Below are 16326 nucleotides of genomic sequence, written 5' to 3' on the forward strand. Positions count from 1 at the left end.
GTTTTGAACATTGTGTTTGATTAGGTTCAGTCTTAGCCCCAGCTCCTCCCATATCTCTCCCCTCTTCCCTACCCACCCACCCACCCAACTTTGTGTACTTAAACAAAACAACAAAAATCCACAGACAAACAGAAAATAAAACAAACAAAAACACCAACGCTAGTTTCTGCTGCCCAATATTCTTAGATGTAAGATTTCGCATCCAAGTGTGGTCAACTCTTGGAGAAAACATTCTTTCCTTCCCTTCACAGCTAGTGGGAGCCTCTAGCTCCATGACTAGAGGAGAGATTTTGCATCCAAGACCCATCTTCACGCTGAGATTTGCTCTGACTTGGACTTGCAAAGGCCATACAAATTCTTTTGAAATCAATGTGAGTTCATATGTACAACACAGAAGACAGTTTCCTTGTATTCGCCTACTGCCTCTGTCTCTTATAGTTTTCCATCTCTTCTTCATTAAAGATCTCTGAACTCTAGAAGGGTGTGTGATATGGATGTCTCATTTATGGCTGGACATTCTGCAGTCTGCGATTCTCTGCACCTTGACCATCTATGGGTTTCTGTGACTGCAAACGGAGTCTTCTCAGATAAGGGTATGGGCATGAATTGATCTATGGGTATAATGATAAATAATTAGATTAATGGTCCATACATTTAGCAGAATAACAGTAGAAGATTCCCCTCTCGGGCCTATGACCTGTCTAGTCATAAGTTCTTGGCTTGGTAAGCGTACTAGGTATATGTTTCATTGTGTAGAATGGGACTTAAATCCATTCTGAAAATGGTTAATAAATTCCATGACCTTTGTGCCACTATTATATCAATGGGCATGTCTCGACAGGCAAGTCATTCTGGTAACTTTAAGGTTTCACAGCTAGCCAAAATTGATTACTTCTCAAGTATTTTTCACAGCATCACCCAGCACTATGAAAGTGACCCAGTCAGTGTGAAGCTTTCAGGTCAGTACCAACTTGATTTACCATATTGAATGACTCTTGTATGTGGTTTCTCCAACAATAGGAGCTTACCATCAAGTCCTGGAGGGTAATCAAGAGCAAAGAGAAATGGCAGTGATCTGTGATATTTGGAGGTCTTTCGTACTTCTCTGGTTAGTGACTCCAAAATAAGTAACCCTTCCTTGGAACTGGGCATTTTATTGGTTAGCCTATGGTGTCTAGTAGAAGCACAATTATCCCCACTGTAGCTCCATTTGGGCTTTTTAATATAATCTCTATATAAACACATATATTTATGTATATACCCATATATACATATTAATTTAATATGTAATATATATGCATTAACTTAATATATACATTTATATGTATATATTAACTTAAGTGCCTTTTTTTCTTTTTTAGGAAGTGTACACAGTAAGTAGTAGATTTCCATACTATTTTTAGTGACATGTCCCTCTCTACTCTCCTTCACTACCTACTTTTTTTGGTTTTTAGTTTTTGGCTTTTTTTTTTTTTTGAGAAAGGAGCTTATATTGTAGTCCAGGTTGGTCTAGAACCCACTATGTAGCTCAGGTCGGCCTTGAAGGCAAGAAACCTTTTTAAAATTTTTTCTTTCTTTCTTCTTTTAAAATGTTATAACATGTGCATTGAGTCTTGCATGTATGGATGTCTACGTGCCATAGGCATGTCTGGGACCCATGGAGGTCAGAAGAAAATGTTGGATTCCTTGGAGCTAGAGATACAGGAACTTGTGAGCTGCCATTTAGGTGCTAAGAATCAAACCCGGGTCCTCTGGAAGAACAGTCAGTTTGCTTAACCACTTGAACCAGCTCTTCTGCCAAGGAAAGAAATATTTTTCTCTTATACTTTCAGTCTAAAATGATTTGGCCTATAGAGAGATAGAATATTAAGACAAAGGATGTGTGGAGACGGGAGGGTGGGAAGAGGAGGGGGAAAGCAAGACAAACTTATTGCATGCACCCGCACTCCATTGCCTCCAATCAGTTCCTACTTCCCATGGTTTCTGGCAGCTCTCAGCAGTCTTTTTGGCTGTGACTATTAGATGCTCCACTGAGGAGGAAGGAGCATCAGAGCCATAAGAATCAGTCTTTCAACAAGGCTGTCAAATATGAACCTTTCTGAGGACACTGTATAGCCAGGCCCTAAGAACACATAAACTCTGAACCCTCCCTTTCATGTGGTTTTGGTTTAGGAAGGGACTGGACTCAAACACACATGAATTAGAGAGCAGAATTACAAAATGGGGCTCAACAAAGTGTCTGACCTCAGCACTTGTAGTTCGAGCAAGTAAAAAAATCCCCTGGGATGGAGGAAATTGAGGGTGTTGGACAGGAGGGAGAGCCAGGGTTTAGAGTTCTTACCTAAAAGTCTCTCATGGAGACATATGTCTGAGATAAGTAGATTCACACCTTCTCTAGATACAAATTCCTTTGATGTTTTGTAAAAATGTCTTTCTTTTCCAGCTATTGAGATCAGAGTTCTGAGATCTATGAAATTCTATACTTTCTATCTCATAAAATTGATCCTTTCATCACATGGTAAGGAGTGATCCTTAAAATAAAATGGTCTTCTTTTTTTTTTTTTTTTGGTTTTTTGAGACAGGGTTTCTCTGCAGCTTTTTTAGAGCCTGTCCTGGAACTAGCTCTTGTAGACCAGGCTGGCCTCGAACTCACAGAGATCCGCCTGCCTCTGCCTCCTGAGTGCTGGGATTAAAGGCGTGCGCCACCACCGCCCGGCTAAAATGGCCTTCTTTTGATTAATTCAGAAATAGACACCTTAAATCTGAGATTAATGACCAGAGAATTGCACAACACAGAGCATTGTGTGTTTGTTAGGATGTGCTGGTTTCAATGTATTTCTACCTTTCGCTGTATTGTGACATGGAAGGAGTTACTCAGGCACACTGCATACTTGTGCTGCTTTCCTCTTCATCTAGATAATTTTATAAAAATGAACCTTCTAAGCCTGGAGTGGTGGCTCACACCTTTAATCCCAGCACTTCGGAGGCAGATCTTTGTGAGTTGGAAGCCAGCCTGGTCTACATAGTGAGTTCTAGGACAGTCAGGGCTACATCGAGAGACCCTGTCTCAATAAGCAAAGCAAGGCAAAACAAATATAACAAAAAAATCTTACACAAGAAGCTCTTGAAAGGTATGTATAAAAGTCCTTATTACTACGTTCTCACACAGGGCACTGGGAGTGGCCCTTTCATCACTTAGAAACACTTTTTGCATTGAACTTAGTAAACTTAATGATGGCCATGGGTCCTTTTGAGGCAAATCTTGCTTCCCTGTGCTTTTGTTGCAGAATGGGATAAGCTGGAGGTCAAGCTTAGGAGCTGAGTTAACTGTCTTGTTTTATCCATTTTCAGTTTGTGTTTTGTGTATGAATCTTAGTGAAAATTTTCACACATTTTTTTTTTCTGGACTTGCTACAAAGTAAGATTTCTTCTCCCAGAGAAAACCTAGACTTGTTGATAGAAACATCACAGAACTTGAATTCTCACAGTGGAGTAGATACTTCATGAAGCAAGGAAAAAATCACATATCACTGCCCACAATGGAGTATGGATATATTAGTTAGAGATCTAAAGCTTAGCCAGACAGAGCAGCATATGTTGGTAAACCCAGCAGCCAGTAGGTAAAGGCAAGATAATCAGGAGTTCAAGACCAGCCTCCATTACCTAGAATGTCACAGCCAACCTGAATTATATGAGATCCATCTCAAAAAGTGTAACAAAATAAAACAAAAATAAAAATCAACTAGGCTTGTGTGTGTGTATTATAGATATATTTTTCTGCCTTAGTCATAAACTTCAGGACAATTACTGTTTCCTTTTCTTGCCTGGCTCAGTTTCTTCTCATGAAAAAGAGAGATAATAGTCTTCTGTGAGTAGGCATGAGCCTTGTGAACTTCCTGTGAACTGCTGGAAAGTGTAAGGCTAACATCATTCCTTTTTCCTGCTGGGCAGAGGTCATAGGAACCAATGGGAATCATATTTACCAGTGGAGTTCAAACACTTGATGGTTTATAGGTGTCTCGGGAGTCTGCTCAAGAACGTAAGGCTGAAACTTCTTTTCTTGGAAAAGAGAGAGAGAGAGAGGAAAAGAAAAGGAGAGAGGAGGATAGAGGGAGAGAGAGAGAGAGAGAGAGAGAGAGAGAGAGAGAGAGAGAGAGAGAGAGAGAGAGAGAGAGAGAGAGCGCTGAGATCATGTCCTAACAAAGCTCCTTTGAGTTGCTGCTGGGAGTGGCTGGGTGTGTCTAGTCATTCCTCAGTCAGAACGCTGTGTATGTAATCCAGTCATAATGTCTGTAATGTTTAAACCCATAGGCAAGAAAAAACACCAACAAAACAGTTACCAAGGTTATTAAATATTTGGTTCACAGACTACTTTTGCTGAACTAAAGGAAATTGCCATTTGATGAAAGTGCATTATGAATAGATAATTTATTCTTTAAGCCATAATTCTTCCTCTACCCTCAAAGCCCACCCACTGTTTTGATGTGCATGGTTTGTAAAATGATGGAGTGTTTTACAAGAAAGAGACCATTATGAATTGTTTGGGAAGTAATAGAGCAAAGAAAATTTTCTACAAACAATTATATCCTTTCCCACTGAACTTCCTTAAAGAAGTGGAACATGGTTGGATGAATAAGATGAACTGACCTTAAGAATCTATAAAGAGAACTGAGGGAAAGGTTTAAGGGAATACCTGATTTCAAATTTATGCTAGGATTCATCATTGTTGGAAATAGTTGTATCTATGCAGCATACCCTTCCACAAAGAGGCAATTTCCCACTCATTAATCCCACACCCACAGTGCCAGAGACCATTCAGAGTTCTCGGGAGCAGTGAACCCTGTTACATTTTAACAGTGGGAAGCACATAACAGTGCACACTTAATCATATATAATAGGATTATGGAGTATGGTATGGTATATGGAAAACTGTCAAATTTGATTTTTGTTCTGTTCGTTTGTTTTATTCCCTACAGGTTCAAATTTTATTAAAAGTTAAGAAAACTGAAACTGCTCAAGAGTTGGATTTTCATGAGGCTGCATGGCAAAGAGTTAACCATTATAATAAGAACTGAACTGCAACCCTTTCCCAAAACTAGCGTGCATCCGTCACGCAGTGCTGGGTTTCCTGAAGACGGCCTCACAAAAGTGTGTGTACCGGGGCCATATTCACTGTCATCCCCTCTCCCACACCTTCTAGTTTTCCCCTCTTTCTGTCTTCTGTTTTCATATAAATGGTTTTATGTTGCTATTAACATATAGGATTTTTTAACACTCCTATTCCTCTAACTGAAAACATTGTTTTTTCCAGGATTTCCCTCCAGGCTGTGTATTTTCACACTATAATAATTATCATAGATGTCAGACTTGACATTGAAAACCAAGTTACATCATTCTTAAAAGCCATATCTAGGTCTTCTTCTTTCTGTCTCGATGCCCTAGAGACTTGATCAGGTCTGACACACTCGAAAAGGGCTTAGATTTTATTTACTTTATTTTATTTATTCTTCTCTCATATATTACACCCTGGCCACAGTTTCCCCTCATTCCACTGCCCCCAGTCCCTCTTGACTTCCCCTCTTCCCCAGATTCACTGCTCCTCTGTTTCCTTTCGGAAAAGAGCAGGCCTCCTAAGGATATCAACCAAACTTGACATAACAAGATGCAATAAAACTAGGCATATATCCTCATATCAAGGCTAGATGAAGCAACCCAGGAGGAGGAAATAAGGCCCTGTGAACAGGTAAAGGAGTCAGAGGCACCTCCCACTGTTAGGAGTCCCCCCAAAACCCCAAGCTAAAGAACCACAGTATGTATGCAGAGGACCTGGTGCAGACCCATGCTAGGCTCACTACCTAAAAGAGAGACATATTTCATCAACCAAAGGCTCCTACCAAGAGGGCCCTGTTGGAAGAGATGGGACAGAATAGGAACTGACATTCCAACAGCAGTAATTCTCTCTAGGCCATTATCTCCTGTAATTAATCTGTTGAGTTTTCTAGAGACTAGTTTGGAAATGTGTGAGTTTACACATATGAGATACTTGTAGAACTCCATCCTTCCCCACCTCTCAGCTTCATGTCTTTTAATGGGGGAATATAATAATATTTAAATTTATGGCCACCACAGAGAAAGATATCCCACGGAAATAGTTCTTTCTAGTCAAATAAAACCCAGATTTTCATTTCTACACATGAAGGGAAATAACCTTTTCCTTTCATGTAATTCCCTTCAAGTAATTGTGCTTGTTGCGATGTTACCCTGAACATCAGCTTCAGTTAGAAGGCACAGACACTTGGGTACATTGTCCAGAGCACTTCAGTGAGTACTTTTGTCAGGGAGAGCTCTGTTTAGCCATTTGCTGCCAGGCCTGTCTAATTTGTCTTCTTCGGTCTAATTATGCACTTCTTCTTCTTTGTTTCCAGACCTGCCTGATCCTCTGAAGTCCAAGAGCCCTGCTTTGATGCCTCTCCAGCATCAACTGTAAAGCAGAAAGATTTGTGCTCATCTGTGAATTACATTTGAGTGTGCAGTCACATGCCAAGCTTACTGTGTGTTAATGTGTGCCGTCAGGTGCTCTAACTCACTCATGTCTTCTCTTTCTACTGTGTTATTTGTAAGCCCTTCCCCTGAAGGAGCACAGCCCATCCCTAAGTATGTGGCACCTCTAGCTTTCAAACCATCAGAACCAGGCTGTGCTCAGGCTCCCCAGGAGCTGCTGAACTCCTTCAGTGGAATTAGTTCCTTCCAGGATGGGCAAAGAGCTAGCAAGAAGGTAGCAGAGGGAATTAAGACATGGAAAAGGGCAGCTGACCAAGTGCTAAGATTTCAGATTTCAGATCTCTTAAGATTTTCGGATCGCAGTAACAAGGAGAGAGCAGTCCAGTGCTGAACAAATAGTGTGGTGAATTAGCTGTTAATATCCTGTTCCAGGTTCTGGGCCACTGTGTTTATTCTGAGAAACAAGCAAAGTGCTACTAAAGTCTCCACATGTATGTGAATGTTGTATATTTCACTCTACAACTGAAGAATCTGGGGCTAGCGAGATTAAACATTTTGTTTAGGATTTCTTCAACAATAAGTGGTCGAGACAGTTTGCAAACTTATGACTTTGCCCTCGAATCCACATTTCCCCACTACAGCTAGACACTGGGGTATTTTATGAGGTGCAATGGCCATTTCCCTGTCTCTATGATCTTGATTTCCATGCTACACTGAGGTCCGGGATGGTGCTTTCAGAGTTGAACTCATTTTCATTCATGAGTTTGATTCTGATTATAACAAGACTCAGGATAAGGGAAAGGAGAAGCTATCAAGTCACCTTCCTTCAGCCAGTCAACAATCCTTCATTGACTGCTTATGACAAATCCTGGAGATGCCAAGGAATGAGTGAGGCTGGCCCTTATCTTTCAAATTCTAGTAGCCAGTGTGGAGGCTGGTGAAGGAAAAGGTTATGGTGAGACAAACTATCCTAAGAATAAGGAGCGTAGGTGATAGCGACAGAAAAACAACTGGCTCACTTTTGGGTGCTTCCCAGAAAGCAGGGTAGGAAAAGAACATATTCCACATGTGAAGGAGATGCAGGAGATCTGGATTTGTGAAATCAGGCTTCCTCCGAACGTTTCAGAGCAAAGCTGTGTCCTCTGCTGGGACACATTCACTTTGCAATTCTATCAAACTATTTCTGCTAATCAATTTGATATTGCATGTTTTGTCTGTAACGCTATGCATGTTTTGATAATGAGCAATGGCACTCTATGTGGAAAAGATGGAGGTCAAGTTAGGAGTTCGTAGTAGTTTTTTCTATCACCACCTATTCTATTCTTATGTCCTCCATTCACCTTCTGTTGCTGGCTCTGCAGATAGGCCTGCCTTTATTCTGTCTTACGTGCATGCACTTAGTTCAGGGCTGGCTCCACCTACAGACTCTTCCTGCCCGAGCTTGTCTCAGGCCATCTGAAGCTGTGCAGACTGCAACAGCAAGTTCGGCCTGAATCACGTCTTCCAATTTTGTTCAGGCTGCCAAGAGTTATGAGTAAGAGCGCGCTGTGGGCGGGGCCGGAGTGGGAGGCGAGGGCGTGGCCGCAGGTGAGCCAGCTCCCCAGGCCCCAGAGCAGGGCTTTCACTGCCACTGAGAGCCTACCTCCGCCTGTTTCCCTTGCAAAGCATTTCTCAGGATACCAGCTGCTCAAGGTAAGCACAGTGGGGCAACAGGGCTGGTGACTTCCCTCTTCAGGACAAGTATTGAAATAGTTAGGGGATCGACTCCAAACGGTTAAGAAAGTGGATAGATTTCATCAAGGGTAGCCCGGCTTCAGTGTGATGGGTCGCAGTCCCAGCTCCTAAGGCGTTTGTGCGTGGCTCTGGGAGAACCATCACCATGCCACGTAGCACCTACGCTCAGAATATGAAGAAAGCAAAGGACACAGGGTTTGGGTGATGATGGTGTGGGGAGAAGCAGTGATTTTGGGGAGACTGAGATTGTTTCCAGACCTACCGTGGAATGCAGGGCGGATTTGTGATGCAGGGTGTGGTATTTAAGGCCTGGAGAAGGTTGGGAGGAAGAGAACCAGGGCCGACCTTCCTAGTGGGCCTTGTGGGGTTGAAATGAAGACTGCTCTGTCATTTTACATGTTAGATCAGTGTTCCTTGCCTGACAACTGTGTTCTGGGCAGAATCATTCTCTCTTGGTCCTATTAGATTCAGCAAACTTGGAAAAAAAAACTCATGTATTTCCACATAAATTCCTGAACTTTTGAGATGTGCTGACTTGTCTCTTCCTCATGGGTAACAATAATGATAATAATAATAATAATAATAATACAAAGTTTTATGGTTTCATTCAAACATTTCATTCTGAAAACTTGATTTAATGCAATAGGCTGTTTCGTTTGCCAAAACTGGATCTCAGAACTGGGGGACCTTGACCAGTTTTTGCTCAGCTGCTCAGGCTGAAGAAAGGTTCAGCGGTAAAGTGATGTCTACAGTCACACAGCTTGAAGGCAGGGTGGCTTAAACAGCAGAAGGCTTCAGACTGGCAGTCAGGCATGTTTTACGACATAAGTTCTGGTAAAACTTTCCTTTGTCTTTTCCATCTCAAGAGAATCTTTAACAAATCATGTTACAAGCATCAGTCACCTTAGAGTAAGCGCAGGTCTTGATGAGCGCCTGGATGGGTGGAGAGAAGACAGCCTAGCAGAACAGGACTCTAGAAAGTGAGTCAGCAGCTTTGCACCCATGCCTCTAACGCCCCACAGGATGTCACTTCAGTCGCTCTGGGTTTGACTTTGGAGCATGCCGTCTCAGCAGTTTAGGTCATCCAGGTGTGGCCGGGTTAGTCTGGCATCGTCTGGCAGCGATGTAGTGGGCCAGCGGTTAAGGTCAGGCTTTACGGAGCCAGGTGCCATTGCGGTGGCTGAGACTCCATGAGCATGGACAGAGGGTTCCTCTGAGGTTGGAAATGACAGATTACCCTCATTACTAAGGCCTGCACTCTACTTTTCTGACATGAAGGTACTTTCTAGACACCTTTACCCAATCACTTGTTTTAATTCTCATAGTATGGTGTCACATAAGGAAGCTAGAGAGTTTCATAATGTTTTAAATCTGGTCCTGATTTTCTCCTCCTAGAGTCAGAAAGTGAACTATAGAGGCAGTCTTCCGTTCTTAGGCTCTGGGTCAAATTACTGCCCGAGGACCAGTCATATCAAAGCTCCAAGAGTGGTGGGCTTGGTGGCAGAAGCCTGTGATTCTCTTGAGAGGCTGAGGCAGGAGACCGGCCAAATTAAAGACCCACTTGGGTGAGAGGAAATTTAAGGTCAGACTGGGTAACATAGGAAAACCTTATTTTAAAATAAAAAATTAAAAAAATGGACGGGGGTCATAGCTCAGTGGTAGATCACCTGCCTAATATGCATAAGGTTCAGCCTTCAATTCAGCAATGGGTGAGTAGATAAATTAATACCTAAGAGAGGTTTTCCACCAACTCTCCTGTCTGTGCAATGAGGCAAATTAGGCTAAAGGATAGTTGTAATACTCTGGTGTAGAAAAGTGCATTTTTTAAATTTCTTTAGACAGGATCTCCCTATGTAGCCCCCTGAGATGGCATATACTATGTAGGACAGGCTCTTATAAACTCACAACCCATGGCAATCCTTCTGCCTCAGCCTTCTTGGTATTGGTATTACAGTATGAGCTCTCAGGCCTGGCAAAAATTTAGTTATTAAGAAATGAAGAAAAAGTATGCATGTAGTCCCCCCATGTGTGTGTGTGTGTGTGTGTGTGTGTGTACACATGTGTGTGAATTCACATGTCTGTGAATCAAATGAACATGGCAGACAGTCTTTAGATAGGATGACCTATATCATTTGACTGTGGGCATGCAGGAAAACAGCCATATGCTAAGACTGTCTCAGGCAAAGTCGGGTGCATAATTACTTTCCTGCAGGGAGCTTTATCTCTCCAGACAGCTTCAAGATGAGCACATTTGAGGATCACTGGCTTGGATGCTTTACCCCCTTGGAAAATCTTTGCAAAAGGGTCATCATAAATTATCCGTCCAGAGAAGTGAGCTCTCCTCCCTCATCCTAGTGCATATGGCTCCATTCATTTATTTTATTTTATTTTTAATTGAAACAGAGTGAATTACATCATATCCTCTTCCCTTTCCTCCTTTCAGCCTCTCCTAGTTATTCCTCCTTAATTCTCCCCATTTCCTCAACAAGTTGATAGCCTCTATTTCTTTGATTGTATTTGTTATAGTCCTTTACGTGTGTTGTGGTGTGTGTGTGTGTGTGTGTGTGTGTGTGTGTGTGTGTATGTGTACAGATATATTTAAGTAGAACCTGCTGAATCTGTTATTGTTGTTTTGCTTGTATGGTTACAAGCTGAGCACTTGGCATTGGACAGTCAATAAGGGGCTCATCGCTGGGAGGGATGAGTTCTTCTCCCAGCTGTCCATAGTTGCTTGTAGTTCTGTGTCTAGGTGTTGGGCCCTCAGACTTCCCACCCTTTCATGTTAATGTATCCATTGATATTGCCATTGTTCTGGTCCTGTTTATGCAGCCATTTCTAGGAAAGACTGTTTCACAATAGATTTCCTAATATTTTGAAACCTACAATTTTTCCATCCCTTCTTCCAAAATGTTCCTGAGTCACAGATGTGATGTAGGTGGTTGGTGCTGGGCTACATCTGTCGATCTCTACCTTATATCCAGTTATGGTTTCCTGTGCTATACCCTCCATTTGCTGTAAGAGAAGACTTTTTTTTGATGAGGGAGAATAATGAAGAGGAGGATCGAGGTGGGGAGGAGAGATGAAGATTAACATAGAAAAGACAGACAAAGGACAAATAATACCAAGGTTATTTGATAGGCCTCAAAAATTATATTACTTTTTATTTACTTAAAATTATATACCGTGCATATAAGATAATGTGTCTTCTATCTATCTATCTATCTATCTATCTATCTATCTATCTATCTATCATCTATCATCTATCTACCCCCTACATTCTGTCTGTTTGTTTATGAATCATCTATCTATTTTAAAGAAAGTTAAACCTCTTGGGCTGCCAATGCTCCCCATAAGAACCATAAACTAACAAAAAGGACAAAAAGTTGAGTACCAGACACAAGAACCCTTTCAAAGGGTTGACCAGTTTAGGCCAAGCAACTTCTAGAACAATATAGATAATTGGCTTAGCCCTTTGTTGCCTAGGGGGGTTGAGAATGGATCCCTATTGCTGCAGGCACTACACACTTAAGACACAGGACTCAGAAGACTCTAGCTGGATCTGACCCGAAAGTCTCTTTTCTGTGGTCTAGCTTCCATGGCTCCAGAAAATACTATGCAAGCTGCCAAGGGAGGGAAGCTGTTAAAACAGCCCTACCCAGCTGTAACACCTATGAACTGCGACAATTACCACCATGGCAAGGTGTGCAAAAGGTGCAGTCAGTGGCACTTATGTGGACATAAGGCCCACTCAAGAGGAGAGAAGCTATGCCTGATCCTGGAAACCCAGACAGCTTCCAGGACTAGTGAGGTCACAGACCTTAGAAAAGGATCTACTAACCCCACTTTACATTATTCCTTACTCCATTCTAAACCTTATCATATCCTCACACCTACAGCTAAGTGTTATTCTGCTCCTTTGTTTCAGTTGTCTCTGGTCTCCTTTTGTCTGATTAAGTCCATTTTATCCTTTTAGTGTGACTCACTTTGTTGTCAGTGCTTCTTGTGAAGTGTCTCTGAGATTTCCGCTAGGGTTGAGGTGCTTCTCAGGGTTCCCATGGCAACTGATACATGCTAGCATCACACTTGGGCCACTATCTGATGCTTGGTGGAGGCAGAAGCTAGGATGTGTGCACCTTGGGATGCCTTTGTTTTTTTCAATTGTTTTCATTTATTTATTTATTTTTATTTTATGTGTTTTGCCTGCATGTATGCCTGTGTACCACATAAATTCAGTGCCCACAGAGGCCATTAGATCCTCTGGAACTAGAATCACAAATAGTTGTGAGTCACCCTGGTCCTCTAAAAGAGCAACCAGTGCTCTTAACCACTGAGTCATCTTTCCAGTCCCCAGCTTGGGGTTCTTAATGCCTACTTCTGCCTGGCATTGAGTTAGGTGCTTACAGCTTATAGAATAAAATAATCAAAATATAGACAGCTTGAAACATCAGATGCAGAAAGAGCCAGAATTCCTTCAAGTAGGAAAATCTTAGGGGAAAATTTCTGTGTCATTCAAATCAACCAACCGAAGAAACAACCACAAGACCCAAACAAAAACAATATCCCTCCTACACACAGAGGAAATCTTGATATCTTTGAAGGGGATCATTAAGAATACAGTATTTTTTGAACTTGAGAAACTTTAGAAAAAATTAAATGCGATCAAAAACCCAATTATGAAGAAAGAAGGTGAGGCGGTGTGGTGGGGAGGGGCTGGGCTGGGATCTGGAAGGAATGAATTCTAGGTTTGCCCTTGTTACTATCGCTCCCTGTGTGGGAGGCCTGGGAGAATCTCTCCATCTTCCAGTTCACTCGTTTTCTAAATGAAGAGGTGGGGCCAGGTAGATCCTGCTGCAAGATCTTATCCCAGGTTTATGATTGTACAATACCTCAGCAGAGAACTGCAGAAACAAGGCTCTTGACTTTCAGTTCTCATTTTTCTTAACAACTGAAAAAACTAATTAAGATAAAATATAATCACATCATTTTCCTCTCCTCCTCTGTTCCACCCCTGCTATCCCCTCAAATTCACAACCTCTTTTTCTTTGATTATTATTGTCACGTACTTTTATAAACACATAAACATATAAGTACAGCCTACCAAATAGTCCTCGGTGCTGCTTGGATGCTTATGGTTTCAGGACTGACCAGGCTGCTGTTGTTTCACTAGTTAGGGGTTCACCCCTCCTCAAAGGGCTATAAATTCTTGAAAACTGCATTTGTGTTACTGCTTGTGGAGTCATCCGACTTCCTCCTGTCAAGATGAAAGTTACTCCAATGTGGGTTTGAAAGCTGCAGTTTTTATCTGGGTTAGAGTCCAATAGAATAATATTTTTTCCCTAAAAACTTGGGTTGTAAGCCCAATTTTTAATGACTGAGCCATCTCCCCAGCCTGAATAGTATCTTTAAAAAAACTGATGTTTGGATTTTCATGAAAATCGAAGAAGACAGTCTACAGAGGCGATGGAAAGGTGGCAACAATTGAGATGGTTTTGAGCGCAAATTTTTAGTCATGTAAACATATTGTATGGGGCTTATCATCTGGATTTGGAATTGACAAGTTTTAAAATAGAATTTGCGTGTGCAAAACTACCTATGTAGGAACTTCACATTTTTTTCTGGGTGTTGCTGTTCACATGTCTGAGATTTGTTTAAATTCGTAGTCTTACAACATAGGGAAGCACCAGTTGGCTGTACTCAGTCTTCTCTCCAGCTCTCTCTGAGGACATCAGCTTTACATCATTTTTTAGGTCACTCAGGACAAATCACAGAGCCACCGATGTGATTTTCCATTTGATAATTGGTTGATTTCCTAACTGGTGGCTGCGTGCCACTTGTCTCGTCGCTGTGACAACATATGGGAGGCGGACAGCTCGAGGTAGCAGGGTGTGCTTCCTTTTTCTGTGAGCTGCAGAAGATACGGCCCCTGGTGACAGGGAAGGGGCAGCAGGGTGGGACAAGTCACACTGTGAATCCAGTCAGGAAACAACATGACTGACGCTTATGCTCAACTTGCTTTCTGCTTTCCATTCAGCCTGGGACCCTGGCCCCTAGAATAGTGCCACCCATAGTCAGAATAGTCCTCTACCTTAATTAATCTAGAAACTACCTCACAGGCATGTGCAGAGATTTGCTTCCATGGGGCTCTAAGTTACATTAGTTCACAGTGAAGATGAACCATCACACCGAGACAACACTCTCCATACATATGCAGAGACCTTACACTTGATACCTTTGGGCTGCATCGGAAGGTTGCGCTGTAGAGACTGCTACCTTTCTTCACAGCCAAAGAGGATTTTCTGAACAAGGAGCCAGTTGTCAGGCAGACATGTGGATTTGGACTTCAAGGCCCACCATGCAGAGGAGGGTTCTCTGTACTGATGGGCGCCACGCCATCTGTCAAGTGTGCATCCATTTATAGTTTCCAACCACAACCTGGATCCAAGCCTCACTTTGTAATACAGCACTGGTATTAATATTGTAACTAGACTTGTTAAACGTTGAGTGAGTCTATGCACAGAGTCATTTAGGCTGAATGGATCTCAGCATGCTGGAACTAAGGAACGGCAGAGTGAACGTCTCCTTACACTCTGACATGCTTCCTGGGGGGAAGTGTTGAACAGTTTGCGGGGATCTGACTTTAGGTTTCTCTATTTGGTGAGGACACAGTTCCTCATTTCCCACACAACTCAGGTCGAGCTGTGGCTGTGGTTAACTCAGAATTGTCAGGGTTAAATATGCTGCTAAAGGAAGCCTGACATTCTGTTCTCCAAGTCTCTCACATATATTTCCTAAACCTGGAATCAAGAGTCTCTCATATGCTCCCTCGTGGTGGGCAGATGACTTCAAGCCCTTCACAGACATACACAGCAGGGGATTCTGCTGATTTTTGTTCACTTCACGCTGGTCAACCTTTATGCAGGGGTGATGATGTCATGGTCCCACTTGAGAGCAGGAATAGGACTAATGGCTTTTTTAAAAAGCATAACTGCCCACCATAAGTTTTGGGTGCCTTGTGATAGATTTGTAATAGGCTCACAAGCCTGTGTGTGCTCTTGCTATACTTATCATAGGCATAAGCAGAAGGAGGATGTCAGGGAGAATGGCTGGTGGTCACCAGTGCAGGGTGTCTGTGTGTGTGCGCGCGCGCGTGCGTGTGCACATGCATATGAGCAAGCGAGTGAGAAGAGGGAGGGCAGGGGGTGGTTGGTGGTCACCAGTGGGGGAGGTGGGGAGGTCAGGGAATGTGACTGGTGGTCACCAGTGGGCTCAACTTTGGCTTTCTTTTGCTAATACCTGTGATTTTCAGATTCTCAGGAATATTATGATCTATTTGAGTCATTCTACATACAGCCCTATAAAGAGAATTCTGAACACTGTTCTGAATCAGGAATCCACTTTTTGATTTTATTCTCTTGTCTTTGCATTTGTAATTTCTGTTTAGGTCTAAGATGAAAATTGTAATCCTGCCCATGTACATGTCTTACATTTATGGGTCCTGGCTAAAGAAGCCTTTGACCCTGAGTACTAAAACTGTCTCTCTGACCTCAGTGTACACATCCTGCCTAAGTTATGTAGCAGTTTGCTCCCTCTGTATGTGTACAGGTTATCTTTCCTTTCTGTGTCTCTGTATCTATATTTTCTTTTCTATTCTTAGAAAGATACTTGTCACATTGGATTAGCCTCCACCTAATTACAGTATGACCCCATTTTAATTAATTTAAACTGCAGAGACCCTCCTCCCAAACAAAGTTAATTTCATGGGTATTAAGAATTAAGAATTTGCTGGGCAGTGGTGGTGCATGCCTTTAATCCCAGCATTGGGAGGCAGAGTCAGGCAGATCTCTGTGAGTCTGAGGCCATCCTGGTTTACTGAGTGAGTTCCAGGACAGTCTCCAAAGCTACACAGAGAAACCCTGCCTTGAAAAATCAAAAAGAAAAAAGTTAGGAATCCAGTGTATTTTTGAGAACAAAATTGCACACTTATTAAATATTAAATAGAACAACATAAAACTGCTACAATTACTTTTTGATATACAAATAGATATTTTGTATAATTTAACCAAAATAGTAATTGAAATATGTGATTATAAA

The sequence above is a fragment of the Arvicola amphibius genome, chromosome 12, assembly GCF_903992535.2.
Source record: "Arvicola amphibius chromosome 12, mArvAmp1.2, whole genome shotgun sequence".
Taxonomy (NCBI): Eukaryota; Metazoa; Chordata; class Mammalia; order Rodentia; family Cricetidae; genus Arvicola; species Arvicola amphibius.